This window comes from Acipenser ruthenus, chromosome 4 (genome assembly GCF_902713425.1).
Source record: "Acipenser ruthenus chromosome 4, fAciRut3.2 maternal haplotype, whole genome shotgun sequence".
In the NCBI taxonomy this organism is placed as follows: Eukaryota; Metazoa; Chordata; class Actinopteri; order Acipenseriformes; family Acipenseridae; genus Acipenser; species Acipenser ruthenus.
The window spans coordinates 19,807,279-19,828,636 of record NC_081192.1 but is presented as its reverse complement, the minus strand read 5'-3'; the positions used below and the strand labels follow the sequence as shown (position 1 = coordinate 19,828,636).

The 21,358-nt window shown below is 38.3% G+C and overlaps 1 long non-coding RNA gene across 1 annotated transcript; it reads right to left on the bottom strand.

Moving 5' to 3' along the window:
* Nucleotides 1-16,573: 16,573 nt before the first annotated feature.
* LOC117399956 (uncharacterized) lies at nucleotides 16,574-18,320 on the bottom strand. The gene is made up of 3 exons (XR_009328421.1): nucleotides 18,229-18,320; nucleotides 17,680-17,756; nucleotides 16,574-16,698 (listed from the first exon to the last, which is right to left on the bottom strand). It is a non-coding gene; the product is annotated as an uncharacterized LOC117399956 (long non-coding RNA).
* Between the last annotated feature and the right edge of the window lie 3,038 nt (nucleotides 18,321-21,358).

Genomic DNA, 21,358 nt, shown 5'->3' with positions numbered 1-21,358 from the left:
TGGAGAGTATAGACCCTTATAAAAGTTTAAAATATTAAAAACATTGTGAAAGCATGGTAAAGCATAAATAAGCATTGCAAAACCCAGAGGTACAGTAAAGCATATTAAAAGACATGGCCAAACATGATAGTAAATGCATAATACAACTACAGGAAATGCTTGGGAAAACATCAATATTACCATTGCAAAAACACCGGGGTAAACTGGGCAAATGTTCTAATACTGTAGTTATTCTGTCCCATAACAAAACAAACAACAGGTAACGAACACATTCTCTTAAATGTACATGTCTTACATACAAGACATTGTTTTACAATGAATGGTATATAGATAGGTCAGAAGACTTCTTATTGTGTAGTGTCATTGTTCTTGTGTAATTAGAAGACAATTACATAATGCAATACTACCTCATAACAATTTAGACCAGTTAGAAAAAGTGTCAGTTATAAAGGGTTTTGCAATCTTTCAGTTGCTGTTGTTGAATTCAACCGTTATTTGCACACTACTACCTTTGAACAAAGTGTAGTGATAAGCATAAGAAAAAATAACACTTTCAATAGGCATACCATTGTGTACAGCAATGGCTTCTCTTCCTTTTGGCTTGAAGCCAAAGATCAAATCGATCCGCTTATGAAGATGCTGCGAGACATACTGACTCTCCAAGGCTTCTCGGTTTTTCAGAAGAAAACCCTCTGGATCTAAAATAGCCGCATACCATATTAACATTACATTGTCCAAGGCCCCTGATAAAGCAAGCCCAATAATACTACCTGTTTGGTTACATTTTATACTTTAATGGTTAATGTCAGAAAGAAATTGCTACATCAGTCTAGCATACCAGTCAACACTGAGTTTTCAAAATAAGGGAGCTTTTGTAAACTGAAATCTTAGTGGCCTGAATTTAAGTGAACACTTACTTGGCAGAATGATAGACTGTGATACAGTGTTCCTTCTAATTGCTTTTAAAAAGGAAACATATCAGAACAGACGAACAACCTTGACATGCTTCACAATCAGATTCTCTCTTGACCCCTGTGGTTTTTACGACAGCAAAGCATGCGTTGTTACTTTCATCACACAACAAACCTAAAGACTCAGTTTGGTATACTGACCTCGTCAAAGGACGAGCTATGCCACCTACTTTATAACAAGAAAAAACCTCTAAATTCAATAAGTCCATCATAATTTGTTTAGTTTTAAAAGCCAAAATAAGCCAAAATACACAACATGGTATTACAACGTTATCCATTACACTGCACATATGTGGTGTATCAATAATACCACTGTCATTAACATGTCATTGTCAACTATCTCCTATTTTAAATGAACACACTATTCTGTATATAAACACATGTTATCAATCAATCTCAATTTCTAAAGCAATGTTGATACTGAAATTGTAATAAAAGACGCCTTTCACTATTTTTATGTGACTAGACTTTCCTGCAGAATACTTTGCAATGTGTGAGTCTGGGAACATGTTTACTACAGATTTGCTGAACCAGTCACAGCATGTAAACGTATTTACATATGCAACTTTCTTGATCGTTGTTTTTCCTTTGGCAGCGAAAGATGTTATTGAAGCGCTGGTTTTGTGAGCGTCACTTGCTTTCTGGTGTTTTTGTGATCTTTCATGCTTATCACAAACACAGTAGACAGGGATTGCAGTAACCACAGACCTTAGATGGCACGGTATCCATGATTTTTGTACCTGAAATGTGAGCGTGAAATGGACTTTTGTAGAAATTAAAGGTTTGCTGGCCTAAAGGGTTTTAACAGTAGTTTTCAGCAAAAATACAGGAGAAAATCTGTCCTGGGATTTGTCCTGGAGAAGTGTCTTATTTACGAGAGTCCCGGTAAATAAGGCAGAGTTGACAGGTCTGGTCTACTTTCTGTTGCAGCCACTTCAAGAGGAAGGGAAACGGCGAGACTTTGGGCGTTAAAATTATTCATCAAGTGCCAAAGATAACATTTCCCACTCAAAACACCTTTCTATTTATCGTATAACACAATAAAAGACTTTTAAAACTATGGCAACCGGCACGTAAATTGCGATCTGTTCCGCCATATTGACAGAGTTTTCCTGTGACGTCATTGGTTGGAGAGCTTGACCGGTGGGTGTAAACAAAGACAGCAAATCTCACCAGAGCACTGAAACTAAGTGACTTAGAACAGCTAAAATCTATTGGTAAAAACGTGCTGTATGAACTTGAGCCAATCATATAGCGCCAAATATGCCCTATTGAAACTGAAAGAAACAAATCAGACTCCTGGGAATCTGATGCAGATAGTGAGAGAGATCCGGATCCTGACAGAACAGAACACAATTTTCTGCTGCAGCTGCTGTAACTGAAAACGAAACAACACAGCTAAAGCCACCTCTTGTCCACTTTTGAATCTTTATTGTCCTCTGTCTGCAGAAGCCTAAATATGCATGCATACTCATTCTCTCTAGTTACCGCAAGTGCTGTTTAAAGATCTGATCAAAATATCTGCTTTGTACACAAACACCTTTTCATTTTTTTTTTTTTTTTGGTTCCTGGGTAGTAAGTGTTATTTCCTAATTGCTTATGCCTCAAAAGTATAGAAAATGGCTATTATTCCCCACAAACTTTGCTTTTGTGACCAGGACAGTGATATTTTGAAATTTACCTATTTTCCAGAACATTCCAGATAGATTCAGTGCTGAGTAAACTTGGAGTAACTTCTAGAACTTTCTAGAACTTTCCAGTAATATAAATAGTAGTATAAATACAGGGGCCTTAAGCCCACCAGTTCAGTTTAGTTCCAGCTGCCTAAGTGGATACATATCTGCATTTTTCTGAGATGGCATCAAGAGGCTGCAATGGTGGCATTCCTGATGGGTCTCCAAGGCGGTTTTACCAAGTTTCCCTGCTATCTTTGCCTTTGGGACAGCAGGGACACCAAGGCGCACTACCACAGGCGGGACTGGCCACAGCGGACCGAGTTCTCTGTGGGGAGGAACAACGTCAAGTGGGAGCCACTGCTGGACCCCCGGAAGGTGCTAATGCCACCACTGCAAATCAAATTGGGCCTTATGAAACAATTTGTCATAGCTCTAGATAAGGAGTCGGCAGCCTTCAAGTACCTTCAAGACTTCTTCCCTAAGCTGTCTGAGGCAAAGGTCAAAGCCGGTGTCTTCGTAGGACCACAGATAAAGAAGATCCTGGAGTGCAATGAATTCCCCAAGAATCTCACTAGTAAGGAGAAAGCGGCTTGGAACAGCTTTGTCGCAGTGGTTCGGGGCTTCCTGGGCAATCACAAGGCAAAAAACTATGTGGAGCTGGTTGAGACTCTGGTGAAGAACTACGGCACAATGGGCTGTAGGATGTCCCTCAAAGTCCATATCCTTGAATCTCATCTTGATTAATTCAAGGAGAACATGGGAGTGTACTCGGAGGAGCAAGGCGAGCACTTCCACCAGGATATACTGGACTTTGAACGCCGCTACCAAGGACAGTATAACGAGAACATGATGGGAGACTACATTTGGGGGCTGATTCGTGAAAGTGATTTACAGTATAATCGTAAATCTCAAAAAACTACTCACTCTAAATCTTTTGTAGTCATTTTTGTATTACTTTAGTATAAATACATGTTTTGTATTCTTGGATTCATATGTTGTTTTTTTCTGACTTTATGTGAACGAAAAGACACAAATTCGCCCGTTTTCTCATTGGAAATAGGTAAATTTCAAAATATCACTGTCCTGGTCACAAAAGCAAAGTTTGTGGGGAATAATAGCCATTTTCTATACCTTTGAGGCATAAGCAATTAGGAAATAACACTTACTACCCAGGAACAAAAATTGTGTTACATAGTGAAATCACCCGGGATACAATCCTGTTTTTTGATCCAATTAGTACAACCGGCCCCAGGTCACCGACGCCAAATGCATTTACTTTACTACTAAGTACTGTGGACATTTGGAAACTGGACAACTCATGTAAAAGCTACATGTAAATAGTATATAAATTACTTTGTTATGATGATATTGTACAAAATCATCGTCAGTAAGTCACAATTACAAAGCTCTGAATCTCATGTTAAAATGTGACATTTTCCAAACAATTTGCATGAGAGAAATCACTTACTTCACACACTTCATGTACTTCTTAAACAGTTTGTTTGACACATAAAAACAATCAAAACAAACCTGAGATTACATTGCTTTCCCATCTATTTTACCATTTACAAACAAACCGAAAAATGTTTCCAATCCCCTTTAAAATTATTTAAACAAACTAATACAATGAATATCACCCAATGTTACCCAAGAGGTTTCTAATTACAGTAGTCCCTTGCTAATACAGACACTGTTATGCCGTGCATTCATATATGCCGGACACAACGTATGTCCCCCAATAATATCCAATTACGTGTGATGCTAGGTCACTGTGTATTGGTCACTGTGCATTGAGACACATTGGGGAAAAAAAAGGCTGCTATACCGGTCCCCCGATAAAAATAAATTGAGCTCTATTGCTATATAGCTATATACAGTATATATATATATATAAGTATTGGTGTGCCAGAAACTGCATTTTTACAGCTGTGATTGAACGTTGGCAGCACTGTAGCCACTTAAATGCAAGTCAATGCATTGCTACTTGGTTTTACATGGAGAAGAAGCTCCATCTAGTGTGTCAATTAGAAAAAGACATGCATGTATGGGAAACAGTCAATATTACTTTAGTAAGATTATTTGAGCCAGGACAGCTATCTCAATAGCGCAAACACTAACAGAAACACACCCACAATTTCCCAACCTATTTCAATCTGTCTAAAATGTGGGGGGGGGGGGGGGGGGGGGGGATTTCACTATTTGTTGCCAAACCTAGAACTCATCAATTCCATATCCTTACTCAGTGTACCAAATCAAGCCTACCAAACAGCATGTGTTACAATTCAAATCCAAAAATAGGGACATTAATTCCTAAAAATATGAACACAGGAGAGCAGTATGTTAAAGGTCAGTTCACACAGCTTAAGCTTGAAACAGGCCGATACATACTGTAATAATCCTGACATTGTAACCTAGACAAGGTTATTTAAGTATGGATAGTCTTTTATCATAAAAGGGAAAGGCTATAGACTACAAACTATTTCATGTTGTACACATAGCCACTTTTCAAGGACAGCGTGGCAGTTTCAATATAATATGATAAACCTTCACCCTCAACAAATATATTAACTGCATGGCATGCCTACAAATCTAAAAGAAACATTCAAAAAGACATTTACATGGAGGGAGGTGAACATCTTCCCTCCTTGTTTTTTCCCCTGAAGTCCAGTTTCAAGCTGTTTACAGTAAAGCAGGAATTACTTCCATAAAACTCTGGAATCAACTGTGAGGATTTGCAATATAAAAAGAAGAAACACAATTTTCTTTTCAACCAGAATGCATGCCAAATGTGTGATTGTTAAAATAATATTGCCATCTGCTGGACAGTATTAGAATAGCCTGCCATAGCCAATATGCTTAACACTTTCATTTTCAGATTCATCAGTACTAAAGTAGACACTTAGTCAAAACATACTTTGACAGGTGGCTGATGTGTAATTTTTTACATTTAATTTTTAATTATAGAAGTGAACAACAGTCTGTAACTGAATTGCTTGAACCATGAATTTTGTGTCTGTCGTTGTCTGGAGCACCTGCATCACCCCTACACTGCAACCCACACGTTCACAAACCCCAACAAATAAAGAATACCGTAGATACACAGCACTATGTACTGATACAGCTGTAGGAGTAAATACAGCAGCACTAATATATATATGTGTATATATATATATATATATATATATATATATATATATATATATATATATATATATATTTAGGAATTAGCAAGAAAAGTAATACATTTTACTTGTAATGCAGGAGCTGTGTGATTATTATTTAAGTTTCTTACATGCATTTCTGTTTTGGTTCTATGCACCTTTTTTTGGCTAATAAGAGACGTTAGGGATCAGCTCATCTACAGCCCTGCGACTCTTAGAAACTGCTATAAGAAAATAATTTCCTTCTCCACGCTACACTGGTATGCGACATCACCTAGTCAAACATTGATCTGATCTGCGAGCTCGACAGCTTTCAGTTTAAAGTTGTAGGACTTCTTCACCACCCTGATCAAGTTATATCCGCAGAAATAAACTTCAATATAAAACCACAGTACTTCTAATTAAGCGCCAAAACTGTGTGTGTGTGTGTGTGTGTATATATATATATATAGTTATATATTTTATGAATGTATATATTGTATTGCAAAGATAAGGTCAGCAAACTTTGCATACATAGCCTTGGCAAGGTTGTCTATTAAGTTTGTAAAAAGCAATGATGAAACTTCATACAGTAGTACAGGCCTATGGGAAATTAATGTCAACAAAAGAATGAAGTTGACTGGTCACATGCTTCGGCAGCCATATTGGATTTTTCTAGCCAAATTTTCGTATGTCCATAAAATCAACACCGTGGCACGAAAACTCACGAAACTTGGTAGGGTGGTAGAGGCCTTTGGGACTAGTTACATGTTACATTGTTTTATATTGTGTCTTCTGTAATAAACCTTTATACTAAATACATTGTACATGTCCATTAATCAATTAGTACTGTACTAGGTTTTGATTTTTGTGCTGATTTGGCAGGTATGTGCATGTATCTGGTTATTACATACCTCGGTTATAATATACTGTTTTTGCGGTCCCAAGGCAGTACGTTGTATCAGAGTTTGACTGTATATATATATATATATATATATATATATATATATATATATATATATATATATATATATATATATATATATATATAGTAATAGAATTGCAACTCGCACGGTTCGTTGCCCCTTTAAAAATAGACCCAACACACTGGAATGGATTTTTTTAAGCGCTGGTGCGCTATTTTTAATACACCAAAACAAAATACAAACACAAAATAAACACCTAGCTTTTTACGAGCACTAACTAAACAAACAGGTACACCCTGACTACCACGGGACAGCTAAGCTGTTTCCCCGCCCTTACACCAAAACACCGGTTAAATACCACACTTACTTTTTATTTACTTTGGCTACTCTGAGACAGAGCACCTCTTCTGTCTCCTTCTCCTTAGCAGCCATGAGCAGACTATCTGCCTCCCTTAAATACCCTGCACCTGGTACTAATTTAACAATGGCTACCAGGTGCAGGGGATAATTAATACTAAAACAATTTAACAAATTCAATTAAACAATAAAGCAAACAATTAAATTAAACAAATGTGCATTCCGCACATGTTTTTCCTTCAGGGAGGCTTTAACCCCCTCCCTGCTGTCTTACATATCCCCCCCCTTGTCTTTTCAAGACACCGGCCACTCGACGGCCACCTCCCTCCACCCTTAAAAGACCACCCACCCTCAAGTCCAGCAATGTCAATTGTCGCCCTCTTCCACGGGCGGGCTTGAGGGTGGGTTGGTCCCTCCGGCGTTTCCAGGGAGGGACCTAGGACCGACGAGGAGGGACCCAGACGGCTTGTCCAGGGCGACCACAGCGCATGCCGGTGACCGGGAGCCAGGACTGGCAGGCAGAGGCGCGTGGCTGTGGACCGGCGTAGCGACGTCTTTAATCTCAGGGGGAGCAGAGCAGTAGGTATGTGGAATGGAGCAATCAGCAGGGGGAGCGCCAGCGACGTCTGCCTTTTGCGCAGTGACATCTTCCTCCTGCGCAGCGACGTCTGGGATTCCAGGGGGAGTGAAGCAAGGGACCAGGCAGACGACTGTGCCTGGCTGTACTGCGACTTGGGAGCCAGGTCAAGCGGAGGGAGGTCTGGGCATTCCGGCCAGGTGTCCACGCTGTCGGGACAAGGGACCTTCCTCGGCAACGCCGGACTGGCTTGCAGGGGAGGCGGCACATCCTCCCCCTTGACTTCCACCGGTGACTCTGGCAACAGTGGCTCCTCCCCTCTGGGCTCTGGAAGCGGCGGCTCCTCCCCTCTGGGCTCTGGAAGCGGCGGCTCCTCCCCTCTGGGCTCTGGAAGCGGCGGCTCCTCCCCTCTGGGCTCTGGAAGCGGCGGCTCCTCCCCACTGGGCTCTGAGGCTGGAGTCAGCGGGGCTCCTCTCGCTTGCTCCCACCTTTGGAACAACAGCTCCAGTTCGGTCGGCTCCCGCACTTGTCTCTTCAGCGGGGCCAACCCCAGCTCTCTCTCCCATCTCTCATTTTGCTCTTTTTGAGCGGCTGTATTTTTATTGATCTTCTCGATCAGTTCTTTAAAATCCATTTTCTGGGTCTCTAGGGGCGCCCACACACGCTGCCACCAAATGTAATAGAATTGCAACTCACACGGTTCGTTGCCCCTTTAAAAATAGACCCAACACACTGGAATGGATTTTTTTAAGCGCTGGTGCGCTATTTTTAATACACCAAAACAAAATACAAACACAAAATAAACACCTAGCTCTTTACGAGCACTAACTAAACAAACAGGTACACCCTGACTACCACGGGACAGCTAAGCTGTTTCCCCGCCCTTACACCAAAACACCGGTTAAATACCACACTTACTTTTTATTTACTTTGGCTACTCTGAGACAGAGCACCTCTTCTGTCTCCTTCTCCTTAGCAGCCATGAGCAGACTATCTGCCTCCCTTAAATACCCTGCACCTGGTACTAATTTAACAATGGCTACCAGGTGCAGGGGATAATTAATACTAAAACAATTTAACAAATTCAATTAAACAATAAAGCAAACAATTAAATTAAACAAATGTGCATTCCGCACATGTTTTTCCTTCAGGGAGGCTTTAACCCCCTCCCTGCTGTCTTACAATATATATATATATAGGTCAAATCCAAAACTTGCTTATAACTATTTTACAGTGCAGACAGTGTCACAGTTAATATCGAACACACATCTGAACCCATATATGCTCTACTCAAAAATTGCCTTGACCATGATCTTTGACCTCTGCTTAAGGTCAAATGCAAAATTCCTTTTAGAGTGCAGATAGGGTAATGGTTACTATGAAATACATCTAGCAACCCATATATGCTCCTATTATTATTATTATTTCTTAGCAGACGCCCTTATCCAGGGCGACTTACAATTGTTACAAGATATTACATTATTTTTACATACAATTACATTATTTTTTACACATTATTTTACATACAATTACCCATTTATACAGTTGGGTTTTCACTGGAGCAATCTTGGTAAAGTACCTTGCTCAAGGGTACAGCAGCAGTGTCCCCACCTGGGATTGAACCCACGACCCTCCGGTCAAGAGTCCAGAGCCCTAACCAGTACTCCACACTGCTGCCCTGTGGTACAATATGCTACAGATTAGTAGAGGCCAATTACCTACTATGCCACATGTGAAAAACGGTCATAGGACGCATGGTCTAGTGCTTGGACCCCGGTCATTGCTGCTTGCAGATATATTTATTATTATTATTAATAATAATAATAATAATAATAATAATAATAATAATAATAATAATAATAATAATAATAATAATTAGGCTGAGATTTCACGGATACCGTGTTTCGGGTTTTTTTGGGGGGGAGCGGGTTCTAATGCCTGTTACTTGCAACATACAAGTGATTTTTGTTACCGTGCCTGTGATTTCACTTAAGTGAAAGCACTCAACTTTACCAACGCGACTCGTGTAAAATGTACGATAACAGACGCTCCATGAAGCAAGCAAACCTCTCAATGTACAACATGCTGTATCAGAAATAATATGTAAATAAAAGACAAAAAAACAAACAAAAAAAAAAACGCAAACTTCTACGAGGACAGAAGAAAAAACATTAATTGTTGTTAAACTTTATTTTCAAAAGGTATGCAAAATCTGCTTTATTTATTTTTATTTTATAGTCTTTAATTTTATTTGTGCTGTCCTGTAATGCTGGGATGAAAACATGCTGAAAGTAAAACAAACTCTTCTGATTGTACGTAGGTGCAGGCTGTGAAGCTTACCTACTTACATAATTAAATACGTGCACATTAAGTGATCAGTTTGCCACTTCCATTTAGACTGATGTAGCGGAAATCGTGATAAAAATATTTAGATGCATTTTCCTGTTTTTTTTGTGTGTCTAGAGATTCCGCATACAGTAACATAACGATCTGTATGGACAAATGCGCCTGTGATGTAGGCACTACAAAGCCATATTATTTTCAACATGGGTCCAAAGGTATTTTAATAATAATAACAATACAGCACAAAGTGGTCGCCTATAGGCGTCTAAAATAATATTTACAGTCGCCAAAAGAAAATATGGCGACTAAAATTGTTGCTACTTCAAGCACTGGGCCTCCAATTCAGATTCAAAGAATGTACTATCCACAATACAAATATCAAATTGGAAAACTCTTCATTTGCAAGCATTCTTAGCTATTATAATCCTGAGCAAGGGTGCTTTATTATACCCATCTGTTGCAGTGTAGCGGGTGAAAGCCCTGATAGTGCACAGGTGTGTGTGGAATATTGGGTGGCAGGGAGGGGGTTAAATTCCTCCCTTCAAAAACACGTGGGAATGTGGCTGGAGCCGTGAATTGAATACATTATTAAATGAGGCTCCAGCCACAAGTGTATAAAAAGGGTGATCATGAGTGTTAGTTAGAATTGTGATGGTGAAGGTACGGTGCCTTGCTGGTTGTTTTGTTGTTTTTGTATTTGTTCGAGTGTAAATAAAGGCGCATGAGCGCGTAATCTGCAACTTCCTGGACTCAGAGTCTCATTGCCGACGCTATCCGGTCACACCATCTAAAGCATCACACAGCACTTAGCCCTGTTCTGACTGTGCAATTTGAATCTGCCTTCTGGACAGTCAGGTGCCCAGGAATTTCAAATCCTATTAGTCCCAATGGTCTGGAGTGTGTATCAGATAAAACCAGCCATTACATCATCACTGAGATGTGTTTGAATGCTCTTAAGCTGTGATAAAATGAGTTTTCCAGTACAGTGGAAGCATATTTTAACAAACCAGAGATGGCCGCAATGTTTCTCTGGAGAGTGCACAAATGTAATGCAAGCACATTGAAGAGAAATGCATCATTAGGCTACGCATACTCATAATAATAGTTTTAGTTCTTATCTCGTGACATTTCCTTCCTTATGCATTATTAGTGCATTAGTAATCAGTTGGGACTTGTCAAGCAAAGGGAAACATTCATTTAATAATGGAAGTAATTTAATTCTGTCAGTGAAGCACATAAGGGTTTGCATAAGGGCAGCATATAAAAAGCATATACTTGACAGTTATTTAAATGTTATTCTCAACATTTGTTCTTCATTTGTCAATTAAACATTACTACTTCTACAATTTCTGTCTAGTTACCCTAATAGAATAATAAAATACACCAAAACTGTTCATAAAAGGCTAGCTCTCTAAATTAATATGACAACCTAAACCAATGGAATTACATACAATTTGGTATACATTATTATTATTATTATTATTATTAGTAGTAGTAGTAGTAGTAGTAGTAGTAGTATTTTGTTTACTTACCCAATTCTACACTGCTATAATCAGCTATTACCCAGGGAAAGACAGGATACTGTGAAACGTCATTACAGCTCCTGTCTGCCAGATTATTAAGGTGAAGGAGGTACTGGTAGTTGGTTATATGCCCCCTCTGCCACGGCAGCATGTGGCTCTAAGCAGTGTGCTCAGCCATGTGGTTTTCTGCTGAGGACAAACACATTTTCAATATAGGGAAGAAAAGTCATTTGTATGACTTTCTATATTTATTTTGGCTAGATGCAAGCTAAATAGTCTTACAGATGTAATCACTCTGCCATCATCTAGATTTAATTGCTCAAGTATGTCGGCTAAGGGCTGTAACTTATTTGTTCCCTAACCTCAGCTGCTCTGTATTCAGCCTCTATACATCAATTTCCATCTAATTTATTTTATTTCTAGAGCTTATATATATGAAAATAAAAATATTTTAAAGTAAATGAATGATCTTAATACCACTATCGTAAAACTACAAAATCTGATGAAGCAGATTCAAATGTAGTATTTTGCTGCAATAATGGACAGTTTTTCACCTGTCCATATGGTTGAACTCAGTAAATAATAATTTGAGATGCATTGAAAATACACTGCCTAGTGCACACAACAATATAACTTTCTGATAGCGGTGTGCAGTTTTTGTTATCATCCCTAGACCTGTATACAGGTTAGCAGTGTTGAAAGAGGTAATAGAATAAAGAATATCTGTAAATAAATTAATGGTATCATATAAATACTTCACCTTGATGCCAAAACTGTATTTGGCTAACAGATGCTTCTTGGGATTTTGGTCAACTTTGAGCCCTGTACAGAGGTAAAAGACATGGCTGCTTCCTGGTACCAAATCACTTGCAATTAGTAACCTCAAACCCAGGAAGTGATTATATTTATACTTATACTTACAATTGTAATATATACTGCAGGTTTATCCCAGTAAAAGTATAAAAAAACAAGCAAACAACAACAACTATATATATATATATATATATATATATATATATATATATATAATTAACACTGACCTAGAAACGTTGCAATGTAATAATACAGCTCATCTCTATCTTTGGAGTTGTAAAATTGCAAGTATACATCAGAACACAAGTCATTTTCCGTGCAAAAGACTTCAAGGCCCTGGGAAACAGAACAAGCAGTATATATCAATGATTCGTACGATCTACAGCACTCATGAGGTCCAACAGGACAAGAAAGGAGACACTGTACCTCACAAACAAAAACAAAGAACCTCATGTTCCATTACTTGTGGCTATGCATTTGTCTCTTGAGATGCAGATTCAAATCTAGATCAAGTTAATGGGGACCATAACTACTACCACATAATTCAGATTAAAAAATAAGTGTTTTGGGACTGCTACAGTTTCACATTTTATGCACACAAATAAATAAAAAGAAATCATCAGTTACAGCATTTCTTGGATTAATGTGCAATGATGGGGACAACCACTGGGACACCATGATATCGCTATCGTTCGATATTGCTAATAATTTCCATATTGCGATATCATGGGATTTAAAAAAAAATTCAGGTAGGCTCACAGAGACATACTTTTTATTGTTAATACTGCTAAAAATACAAATGCAGTATAATCAAGGGGTGGGACTGACAGTGATGTGAACCAGTCACATGACAGACTGAGACTACTGCCCGATGGTGTAAGGATGTGAGGGCAACAGTTGAATCTATTTTTGCTCCTATGATCAACCAACCCAGTAGAGGGAGGGACAGGGCCAGGGGAGCCCCACAAAAGAGAGTCTGGTGGACGCATTGAGCCACCTACGGGCGCCGAGCAGATACAGACACAGGGTCCTGCCGCGTCGGCTGGGCCCCGCTGTAGGAGGACTCCGCGAAAGGTGCCGGGAGGGGAGAACGGTTCAGGCGGGGGGGCAGTCCGCCTCCTGGGCAGCTGCCATTCACAGCGGATCCAGAGAAGGAGCCCTGGAGGGGTAAGAGGGCACGTCAACCCCCTCAGAGGTTCCAGGAGTAAGTGCGACAGTGACCGGGGGGTTGGTGGAGATGCAAGCTGACCTGATAGGAGTGAGGAGATAATACGAGAGCGATAGAACCACCCACCATTACTACTGTCAGCCGTAAGACGGGCCCTGACTACAGCCCCCCCCCCCCCCCCCTCGGGAACCTTGCTGAGAGAAGTGAGAGGAAAAGTGGGAGAGAACGGACAACCTGTCGGGACAAGGGAGCGACTGACAGAGGGAAGAAGCCAGACTGGAGTCTGAGTGACGAGCCCAAGGAGCTGGCACAGCTGTAGTCGGGGCCCGTCTCACGGCTGAAAGTACACAGTGTCTCAGTGTTTTATTTTAAAATAAAAGGTTTAAATAGAAAACAAAAACACTTTGACAAAACAAAAAGGCGCGTTGACCAAACAAACAATCAGACGATAAACAATAACAAGTATTGTGCTGGTTTATAAGACAGCACGTTTTAGCAATTGTTATTTTGAATCCTTTTTACCTCCTCTCCACACCCGTTCTCCACTCACCAAACACACAACCCCGAGTGAGTGAAACGTGCATCTCTATATACTGTTGTGCCGGGATTCAATTACTAATTAATTATTCACTTGAATCCCAGCACGTGAACTAATTTGTGCAATCCCGTGCTCACATACTATTACATACTTTATATGCACGTGAAGTGATTATGCAATCCCTGTGCCTAAATACAACTATATATTTTAAATCACTGCACAGACCCATGCAGAACCGTTTTCGATCCAGAGGTTACAAAAGAAACACAATTGAAATGGCATACCAAAAAACAAAAACATTACAATGCAATGTACTTTTAGAAACCACAGAAATTAATGAATCTAGTGACGGCAAAAGTACTTTTGTTACTGAACATAACCATATGTCTAATGAGGTTAAGAGAACAATTTTGAAGCATTGGAAAACATTGGAATGTGACCCACAGTTACAAATGTGTATTACTTCTCCACCTAGGTTTTGTTTTAAACAAGGTAAAAATATGAAAGATGCAGTAGTCTCTTCAATGTGCAAACCATCAGCACCAAATGAAAATTGGCTTACATGGGGATTATCGAGGTGGGAGATGAATTCATTGCTCCAATACATACAATGCAAAATTCTTTAACTATCCACATTCGGGTCAAAAGTATGAGATTCGTGATTTCATTAATTGTAATTCAACTTGTGTCATATATATGCTTAAATGTCCTTGTGGGCTAGCGTATATAGGACTAACAAAAATAAATTTGAAAATACGAATAGCAGAACATAAAGCTGCAATTAGAAATAACGATTATTCCATAGCAAGACATTATAAAGCCAAGAATCATGGCTCTGCTTCAAGTTTAAAGTCGGTCGCGATTGAAAAAGTTTCAGCTCCTATTAGAGGTGGTAATGTAATTAAACAAGTGTTAAGAAGAGAATAATTTTGGATTTTTACACGAAAACTGGAACCTTATGGACTAAATGAAACATTGGATTTGATCCAATATTTCTGAATAAGTCAATTGCACCCTCTATCTGCTAAAGTAGAAATTTGTATTATAGTTTTGCATTCTTAATTAGATCTACGAAAGTAGATTAACCATAATGTTTTTATGTCAATTATACAATGTGTATAATTATGTAGTGCCAAATAACTGAATTTTACAGTTAAATTATTTAATTGATCATGTATGTATAAGTGATTACAGCTGAAAGTCACAATTGTTAAGAACTAATGGAAATTGCACAATGTAGACATGTCTGTAAATTACTAAATGACTTGATTATAATTGAATTATCTAATTGAATTAGTGTGTGTGTATATGAGTGACTACAGCTGTAATTGAAATTATTGTGAACCTGATGAAAACCAGTTGTGTCGAAACGCGTAGTTCTACTAACTTTTCGTTTGTTTGCTCGGTTTTGTAAAAAAACATGTTTTAAAAAATAAAATGAAGAAAATCTTTTTTTTAAAAACTACAGTAAATCTTGTCCTGATTTTGAGTGTGCGACCAATTGGTCTTTTGGGCTTCAATCTATAAATCAAGGTTGGTGGATCGATTTGACAAGTGAGAGTAAACCCAAACAGACTTTCTTATATATATATATACACACGCACAACCACACTATGTATGCATTTCTATGAGTTTAAATAAACATGCAACAACTGTATCTATTTATTATCAAGCATGCAATAACAATACATTTTAAACTATAATTCTGATTGATTGTAACAGGGGAGATCTGAACTGACTATCTGGCACATGCGTGGTACTGCAGGAAGAGGGCAGCAGTCTCGTAGGATCCGCCTGTCAGTCATGGCGATGACACGGAGAGGTGGGGAAGAGGGTGTGTGGGCTTTCCCTCTCTCTGACTGGCTGAGAGGCCCATAAGAGATTGCTCGGCCCATAAGAACATCGCTTGGTTGTGCATTCGGGTGGCCGTGTTTGGAAATATAAAGTGAGGCTGGCAGAAGACGCCAGTGTAAAACAAGGACCAGGCAATCCCAGCTGAGGGGGACAGCCTTCCTTAAAATAATTTACAAAGTAAAATAAATAATTACATACCCAAGGGGACATGTGTAGGTATACTGGGACCTGGCCACCCCAGTGTATAGAAATAGCTGAGCGTAGGTCGGTGGCCCGTACTGACCGGCTTAGCGGCAGTGGGGGCACTGCGTAAGCAGAACCTTTATTTTGTAGTTTTATTACTGTGTTTTATTTTCCCTTTTCATTTCGCCTTTTGTTTTCATTATTATTTTAAGCACCTGTGAGTGTGCAAGTGTGTCTACTGTTTACCAGTATTGGTATTCCTGTGTTCTTGTGTACCGTTGTCGGTACCCAGGCCACGGACAACAGCACCCTCCGCGGGCTAAAAGACAAAATAGCTAAAATAATAAAACTGGGCACCAGTGCGGCGTTTCCAAATAATACTTCTGTCACCCTCGTGTGTCAGTGAATTGCCCACCACCCTTCCACACTGATACATATTTATCTGAATATAAAATTGTATAAGCCAGCTAGTTCTATTAACAGAGGAAAAGTTACTTACAGGATACCCACTGAGTGGCTGGAAATACAGGTTCTGGTCAGTGATGCACACATGTCCTGGGTTGGTAACTAAGGGTGTAACCATTTCAGCTTCACATTTCATGTGAGGTTTTTGAGAAACACACTGAAACCTAGACAGAATGTAAGAAATATATCATATTCTTTAGGGAACCCTTTCAAAGCTAGGTTTCTATTGACATCATGCTTCTTAACCAGGATTTTCTATTGCAGACTCTTTGTTGTTCATTTCAATGGTTAGTCACTTTTTTTTCATTGTTGTTTGGGAACTGGGTAAGATTTCCCTTATAAAAGATATGCCAAGTTACTTTTTCATTGACTGATTCAATCGAAACAACAGCTTTACTTTATGAGCTGTGTGATTTCCCTGTGTTTTCAAATAAGGGTGTCACTGGAAGTTTGATTGAACAGCTCCTGCCATAGAACAGGGTTTTTATGCAGGTCAAAAACCAGTTTTGAATTGTATTAAATTGACATGAAACATTAAGTTTATCAGCAAAAAAAGGACCATAACAGTTTTAGTTATAACAAGGTTAACTGCATTACACGGTTTTCTGGATAAAAAAAGAAAGAAAGAAAGAAAAACTTTGCTAGAGGTTATGTGTTCAAAAATGAAAAAGCACACACTCCCGAAAAAACCTTGGCCAGAATATCAAATGTCAAACTATACAGTACATACAGTATGTGGTTTCATGTAATGACAGGAAAATAAAATGATTGCAAAAATTATAGCAAATGGACATTCTAAAATAATCTATTAAAATGGCATTTGATGTTACAGTATTCACCTTAAATGTTATAATAGAGAGATCTAATACAGGGATTTAAAGCTGTCTGAATGTTGTGAAGTTTATAGTCATCTGAAACGCATGATGCAAGTCATCAGTCACAATTTGTAACATATGTACCGTTTTTAAATCAGAACAGAGAATGGCATTCCAGCTTGTTCAATAACTGACAGAAAACACGTAGGGCTTTAAATTCTCAGCACTGAATGACTGTAACAAACACTGCCGAGAAATTCTCAAACGCTCTAAAACACTTAAACCCCCCCAAAAAAAGAGGAGGTTGATTTAATTACATGTAACACGCACCTTTAAGATAGGTTCTGCTATTGGTTCCGGCTCACAAATAAGTTATTTAGAACAGATCTTTAGGGATCCTCTGACTGCTGAAAGAAAAAAAAGAACAAACAAGTTCCTTCCTTGACACCACGTGACAGGTGTTTCTTGTAAAACCGTTTGCCCAATAATTGAACATATACCATGAAGTCTGTACTGAAGTCCCAGTACAACCATGCAACATGCAAACACTTGATATACTGTAACTTTGTAAAGCTCCTTTGCAAAACAAGGACATGCCACCTGTATATTATACAGACTTGAGAATGCAGCTCGGATCGGTGTGTATGTATGCATGCAACAGAGACCCTATGCTGTTCAGGAGCACAGGAAGGAAGAGTAACATGTACAAATTGCTGACCATCAGTCAGACATGTCATGAAGTCTGCATCATTAATCTATTCAATATAATCACCAGGAGCAAAACTGTGAACTGTAATGTCCAGAGGAAGTTACAAACTCAGTTACAACCTACAGAAACTTCATCTCAGATGACTGCTGTTTACATTTTGTTTACAGTACCTTATCTCTGCTGCATTATTGTGGATCACCCGATAGGCTTTGTGTTGCTCAAAATAATACTCCTCAAGGTCAAGTAGTAACAGAGAAAGCCTGCATAAAAAGTAAATACATTTTTACGATAAACACAAAATGGAAAAAATATATATATAAAAAATCAATCATGCACACGTTCTAAATAAATGCAAGGTATGAGAAAGCTGTCGACAGCGTTTGGTCAGAGGACACTGGGAAAACCCTAACAAAAAGCCAGGGAATGGCATCACTGTATTTTTAGGTAGAATAACTGCTGCACACTAGTATTATTACGCAAATGGTAAGTACTATAATAAGACGATACATATTATATTCCTATCCCTCCGAGAAAGATCAATATTGACAGATAGAAATTCTGTGGTGGTTTGTAATTAGAAAAAGTTGGCCATATTCATGGTCTGGTGCAAACGTAGAAAGTGAAAACATAACAGGTCTCACTTTAAGGAAGAGCCCTAGGGCCTCTTTTACATTTACTAAGTCATACTTGTATACTTACATATATAACACAAAAACCTATAAAATAACTGTTACTTTTATTTCAACACCGTTTGTTTCGCGCCCTCTAGCGACCTCTGGTGGATACTACATCCGCATGAACTGAAAAGTACTAATAATACACAGTAATATTTCCACCTATATTTAATAAATAAATTCATAATTTCTGCAACATTTTCAGTTTTTGAGTGTGTGAGTTAAGTGTACCATAACCTAAATTGATTTCACCACATATATTATATAATCATATCTGTTAGAAAAAAAAAAAAAGCTCAAGTTTGGAGTGAGCATGTTTATTTAAACGGGATTGATCAATAATTAATCTACATTTCGCTTTAGGTAATATTATTATTATTATTTGTTTATTTAGCAGACGCCTTTATCCAAGGCGACATACAGAGACTAGGATGTGTGAACTATGCATCAGCTGCAGAGTCATTTACAATTATGTCTCACTCGAAAGACGGAGCACAAGGAGGTTAAGTGACTTGCTAGGGGTCACACAATGAGTCAGTGGTTGAGGTGGGTTGTGAACCAGGGACCTCCTGGTTACAAGCCCTTTTCTAGAACCACTTGACCACACAGCCTCCTAAATCAAGGCTATTTTATCAATAAAGTAAAGAGCGTCATGCACCATTGATCCTTTTTATACTGCATAGACAAATGTCTGAAAAAAAAATACATAAAAGTGTGGAGCAATGCAGATTATGTATTTCTATTGAGTATTACAATCACAGAAGGTGTCTGTGTCATTAAAAGTATAATTCCTTTATTTTAAGGACACATATATACAGTTTTAAAGCTACCGGTAGTAAAATGTTGCCTTAACCCGAGGCTTCTACTGTAATACAAAACAGTGTCATATGTTTTCAGTCCCTTCAACTTCTAGTGTTGCTTTGTAATGCATAATAACAAAAGGTTTCACAGTGCATCAGAATATGTGATGCCATGATATCATATGAGTGAAATAATTATCTTTTTATGATCAACATTTCCAGTGTTTTTTATTTATTTATTTATTTTTACACAGTATATTTTACTTTTTTGGTTTAGCATATGTTTTCCAAATACAGGGCTGGCCAGTTCTTGTATAATCCCTGTTGTCTACCTGTTTAAATTGCATTCCTGTTGTATTGTGCATATACTGTACAGTGTGCTCAAAAAAGAAAAAGACATTTGATAATGGAAACTAGAGTGCTGTGAAGAGGTAATAAATCAACACTGACTTCCATAATTGACTTGTTTGAATTCAAATTCCCAGAATTAATCGGAAAACAATCAAAATAAAAATATATGGTTCCGCAGAACATGATGGTTCACATCTGTCCTCCGGCTCAATAATAATAATAATAATAATAATAATAATAATAATAATAATAATAATAATAATAATAATTCAAAGATTTCCATGTGTCCAATACATTGTTATGGATATTGGACCCCATTTACAAAACGTTAAGGCCTATTTCGGGGAAGAGTGAGATGTGTGATAGACATTTGGAAATTAACATGTTAATTACTTTGTGGTTTGTGAAGCTGGGCAGAGGGTTAGTAAAATAAAATTCCTTGTTGCTCAAATTTCTGTAATATAGCCCATACCACTAAAATGAAGCAGTTTACATGAGCACAAAAAAAAAAAAAAAACCTTTTGGTGGGGGGCTGCAAAAACCATGCTGTTGTAAACTGCTGTAAATAAAGTAACTACAGCTAGGGTAGAGTACAAAGAAAGATATCGCTTTTACAAGAAACAGGTGTTCTCTAATGGTTTTGATCTGGTTTGTTTCCTACATGTGTACATGTCCTGCGTTTAAGTGGTGTTTTACAGACAATGTAAGCTATCACAATTAACCATACACACAGGTAAAATAGAACTACTGTGTAGGCAAACCTAAGGCTGTTAGATTCCAGAAACAGTGTCAAAATAAAATAAGACCTAACATTTCCCCAAAAATGCCACCTGTTTTTTTTTTTTTAAGTAAGACAGGTGTCCCGCTGTCATCAGACACAATTCATAAAATAGCATTAGCAATATGATGAGACCAGGTGCAGCACTGTGAAACTGTGGCTCCCTGATGGCTATTAAAATTAAAAATGAAACCTAAATCTGCTAACATCATCAGAACATTTAAAAGAATCTGCAAACGTATACACAGCACACCCATGGTTTAATGGAGAGTGCCTGTAAACGACCCATCTTATCAATTAAAATCCCAGGCATATTTGACTAACGGTTATATTCACACACACCCACTGCATTCACACAATGAGATATGATTTATATAAACATCCACATTGCACAGTTGGTTCAATTAGTAGAGGGGGAAAAAGTGTTTTAGGCGTTTTTAAACTACATAGGGGAAATCCAGTTTCTGTGGGATTTTTAATCATCTAATAATGATGATTCATGATTTTGGGTGATTATACTGACATATGTACTATGGGTACTCTGCAAACAGTCGTAGTTACTTACACGTGTGAGTAACCTGAATAAGAAGTACACTAGACCCTAATGGGAATACATTAAAAAAAAATAAGCTAAACCCATACTTACATTTGTTTTTAGTATTATTGTGGGTTTCCAGTGCTATTATACACAAACAAT